At 36.9% G+C, this 5,235-nt stretch overlaps 1 non-coding gene across 1 annotated transcript; it reads right to left on the minus strand.

The window, feature by feature from the left end:
• Positions 1 to 2,909: 2,909 nt before the first annotated feature.
• On the minus strand, positions 2,910 to 3,020 carry LOC119622262 (U6 spliceosomal RNA). The gene has a single exon (XR_005238925.2). It is a non-coding gene; the product is annotated as a U6 spliceosomal RNA (small nuclear RNA).
• Positions 3,021 to 5,235: the final 2,215 nt, after the last annotated feature.

Consider the following 5,235-nt stretch of genomic DNA (forward strand, 5'->3'; position numbering starts at 1 on the left):
AAATAGTAGGAATTTGCAATAGAAAATGGCAAATAAATCAGTATAAAAATGTTAAATAAATGTTTTTATATTTAAAGAGAGAAGAAGCATAAACACAATGCATTATTAAAATATTTTAAACTGTTGTTTTAATTTAATAATTAAAAACATTTTTTTAACCAAATAGAAATCTTCATAATGAACACATAGTCACTGAAATAAGTACACACAAACCTTCATATTTAATGGTTGGGCCAAAAGCAGATTATTCATAGCTGAGGAAATAATTAATGATTTAGAAAATGGAGCTGATGAAGATGTTAGAATGCATTATATGTGGCAATAAAATGGAAAATACAAAAGTTAAGGCCTGCATGGTGGTTCATGCCTGTAATCCTATCACTTTGGGAGGCCAAGGCAGGAGGATTGATTGAGTTCAGGAGGTTGAGACCAGCCTGAGCAACATAACAAGATCCCATCTCTACAACAAAATTTTAAAAATTAGCCTGGCATGATGACACGTGCCTATAGTCCCAGCTACTCAGGAGACTGAGGTGGGAGGATCTCTTGAGCCTGGGATACTGAGGCTGCAGTGAGTTGTGATTGTGCCACTACACTCCAACCTGGATGATGGAGCAAGACCTTGTGAAAGAAAGAAAGAAAGAAAGAAAGAAAGAAAGAAAGAAAGAAAGAAAGAAAGAAAGAAAGAAAGAAAGAAAGAAAGAAAGAAAGAAAGAAAGAAAGAAGGAAGGAAGGAAGGAAGGAAGGAAGGAAGGAAAGAAGGAAGGAAGGAAGGAAGGAAGGAAGGAAGGAAGGAAGGAAGGAAGGAAGGAAGGAAGGAAGGAAGGAAGGGAAGGAAGGAAAGAAAAAAAGAAAGAGAAAAAAGAGTTAAGAGAACTGAAGTAGAGAGATAGACAAGCCCAAATGGGTCTAAAAGAAATTGTAGGAGAACACAGAAAGTGAGGGGAAAAGCAATATTGAAATAGAAATTGAATAATAACTTTTTCAGAACTTGAGAATGACTTAAATTCTCACATTAAAAGATTATTCCTAGCACTGAAAAGAACAACAAAATTCTCCTACATATACTATAGGGAAGTAACAAAATATGAAATGCAAAGAGAAAATATCCATAGAGAAAGGATATTACTCAAAAAGAATGGCCATTACATCAAAAAGTCTCCCCATTCATTATCATAGATACCAGAAAACAATGGAACAATTTCTGCAAAGAGTTAATGAAAAATATTTGGCCATCTATATTTGTACACTCAACTAAATTCTCATGAAAAAAAAAAGAGGGCAAAGTAAATATATCTTCAGGCAAAAAAAAAAAAATACAAAACTGAGTTTCTAAGTCCTCACTTAAACTACTTCTAAAGAATATAGTTCAGCTAAAAGAACCCAAAACCTAGATGTAAAGAGGTGGATTAAAGAAGCAAGGAAAAGAAAAAAATTGGCAAACATGAGTAAAGTTAAGTATTGGTATTTAAAAAATAATATTGACCAATGTTGGTGGAGGTGATGAAAAACAGTTCAAACTAAGGAACCAAAACTTGGAAATAAAGATGGAATGAAGCTAAGAATCTTTTACTGTTTAAAAAGAGATTAAAGACATTGATTTATTTTAGACTTTGCAATGTATATATGTTAAAGTGTAAAGGCAACTACTAAAAGAATGGAAATAGAATGTAAAATTTCTACAGAGAAGCAAAAAACGAAATAAGTAAAATGCGATTAATCATATAGATGGCAGAAACGGAGGAAGAAAAAAGGGAAGGGAGAAGGCAAAGAAATAGAAAACACAAGGTAAAATGATTTTTTAAAGCAGCATAAATATACCTCAATAAATGTTAATAAACATAACTTTCCTCTGAAAAGACAAACTATTAGATTGTACTGCTTTCTTTTTTATTTTTTTTTTATTTTTTTTTATTTTTTATTTTTGAGGCAGAGTCTCGCTCTGTCGCCCAGGCTGGAGTGCAGTGGCCAGATCTCGGCTCACTGCAAGCTCCGCCTCCCGGATTTACTCCATTCTCCTGCCTCAGCCTCCCGAGTAGCTGGGACTACAGGCACCCGCCACCTCGCCCGGCTAGTTTTTTTGTATTTTTTTTTTAGTAGAGACAGGGTTTCACTGTGTTAGCCAGGATGATCTCGATCTCCTGACCTCGTGATCCGCCCGTCTCGGCCTCCCAAAGTGCTGGGATTACAGGCTTGAGCCACCGTGCCCAGCCTAGATTGTACTGCTTTCTATCCCAATAGATGCTGTTTACAAAGGACATGCCTGAAAGTAAGGACACAGAAAGATTTAAAATGAAGGGATTAAAACATTGTATATCACATAAATATTATTCCAAAGGTTTTCTTCATGGCATTAACAGGCTAGTTTTAAAATTCACATAGAAGAATAAGGGAACAAGAAGAAACATGAATATTGTGAAGATAAACAAGGAGAAGGATTTGCCTGACTAAGCATCAAGACTTATTTTAAATCACAATAGTTAAAACACTGTCATATTGGCATGGCAATAGACAAATGAACCAATATCCAAACTACACACATATGGAGATTTGGCAGTGTTACTAATCAGTGGGAAAAGGAAAGACTAGTCAGTCAATGGTGTGGGACACTTGGCTATCCATTTGGAAGTTAATAAAAGTGGGTACATACTTGTATCAAGCCACATGCAAAAGAATGAATTCCATATGAATTAAAAACATTAATCTGAAAAGCAAACTTTCTAAACATTTAGAAAAGATTCTAAATTAGTGGAAAATATCTTCATGACATTGGGAGAGGAAGACATAAAAAATCAAAACCCATAAAGAAAAAGTTTTTGAACAGAATATGCCTAAAAATATTAAAATAAAGAAAAGGTTTGATATATTTGACTAATGACAAAAAGAAAATGTTAAAATGACAAAATAAAAAATAGAGATAACACTTCATGAATTTGCGTGTCATCCTTGCACAGACAGGAGCCATGCTAATCTTCTCTGTATCATTCTAATTTTAGTATATGTGCTGCCAAAGTAAGCACAAAACATAAAGTTAACGCAGGAGAGACCAGAAAAAGATGTTTGCAATGTGTATGACAAATAATAGGTTAGTATCCAAACTATGTAAATAACCAAGACATTTGTTTGAGTGCAGAGTCTCAATTTATAAGGAAGGAATATGAAGCGGTCTACCTAACACCCAATAATGGAGCAGTTGGTAAAGCATATAAGAAGGATGCAAAACTGGTAATGGAGTATCTCGCCATTTGTGATGAATGTTACATTACAGAAATTGAGATGCTGTTGAATGAGAAAGGGGAATTTACAACTGAAACTGAAGGGAAAACATTTCAGTTAACAAAAGATGTGGCCAAACATGATGAGATTCCAGAAAACACTCTATGTGGAAGAAGTTATTCTGAATGTAACTGAACCCTCCTTCAGTCTGAGCAGGATCATGAACATACATTCCATGTAAGAGAAGGAGATGAACAGAGAACATTCCTCAGTTTCCCTGCTATAGTCACTCTATTCAAATGTTATGCCCTCTCACTGAGCCAAAACCAGGAGTTCATGCCATTTGTCAAGGAATTACTGGAAGCCCTGACCAGGCACAGGTTGTCTCACAAAGTAGATGATTCCTCTGGGTCAATTGGAAGATGCTATGCTAGGACTGATGAGATTGGTGTGGCTTTCAGTGTCACCACTGACTTTAACACAATGAACAAGGCCCCCCACACTGCAACTCTGAGAGACTGAGATGCAATGTGGCAGATAACAGCAGAGGTCTCTGAGCTGCCTAGTGTAGTCCGAGATCTGACCAGTGGCAGCATCATATGGGCCAATGTGGAGGCCAGGTATCCTCTCTTTGAAGAGCGATGATACAGGAGGTAGAAAGAAATTATTTAGGCAGAGAGTGAGGGCAAACGAGTCCTCAGCACAGCTTCCCTTCAAACAATAAGCAGCCCAAAAAATCATTTCTTTTCCTACAAAGAGCAGCCTGCAAAATCAAGCTGCAAATATAGATAAGCAAGCTGGAAGCTTGCACAGGGGAATGCCAACAGCTGTACCAATAGGAAAGGGCTACGTGGGGGACAGGCGCATGCACCATGGAAGCTCCATCTTCCCTTTTTTGTTAACACGTGTACAGTAAGAAAGAAATGGGCAATATGGCACAGCTCAGACAGAGAACCCACTTGCATAATAAAGATTGAGGTGGGGGTGGCCAGAGATTCGTGCCCTATGCAAATAACACACCTGATCCTAACCGGTTTTTTGCACCCTATGTAAATCAGACACCACCTCCCGGTCAGCTCATCTATAAAACCCTCTGCATTTTGCTGTGGACCAGCAACTTATTTTTTCAGATCCCTCTCTGTAGCAGAGAGCTATTCTCTATCTTTTCCCAATTAAATTTCCGCTCTTAACCTCACTCATTGTGTGTCTGCATCCTTGATCTCCGTGGCTGTGAGACAACAAACCTCAAGTATTACCCCAGACAATGAGGCCACTTCAACAAGAGACTGGTAAAAAGAGAGACAATCAAGGAATAAGGACAATTTTTGATGACATGCATTAATTAAATAAATAATGCTTATCATATCCACTTTATAAAAGAGAACATCATTGTGATTATTCCCAGTAACTGTATTCTATCTTCAGTGGCTGTCAAATTTTTATCCCCACAAAATTGAAGGAATTCTGAAAAAAAAAAATCTTAACCTTGGGGATTAATATTTCAACATACGAATTTGGAGGGGGACAAAAGCGTTCTATCTATTACAGAGTCTAAAAGCACAATTGCCCACTTAATCTCTAATTGATGGAGTAATGTTATTTAATATGCAGTTTACTTGTTAAATGCAGTTCCAAGCACTTTACATGTTTGGATTATGGCACTCTTGTATACTGGATTCTTTCCTTCAGCTCATACAAACACCTTCTAGTATCTCTCATTAAAAACAATAGCACACCCCTTTTGAACTCTCATAACCCTCCAGATGCTGCTCCATTTCTCTGTACTTTTTCATTTGTTTAAGAGTTTTCTACAAACATTATGTCCACTTACTCATTTTCCACTTACTCTTTACTCACTACAATCTGAGTTTCACCTCCAGTACCACACAGCAATTACTCTTGTCTAGGTCACCTGTAATCTCCATGTTACCAAATCCTATGAGCACATTTCTGCCCTCATTTCAGTTGATTCCATAGTAGCACTGCACATAGTCAATCACTCCTACCATTTTGGAATTC

The sequence above is a fragment of the Chlorocebus sabaeus genome, chromosome 16, assembly GCF_047675955.1.
Source record: "Chlorocebus sabaeus isolate Y175 chromosome 16, mChlSab1.0.hap1, whole genome shotgun sequence".
Taxonomy (NCBI): domain Eukaryota; kingdom Metazoa; phylum Chordata; class Mammalia; order Primates; family Cercopithecidae; genus Chlorocebus; species Chlorocebus sabaeus.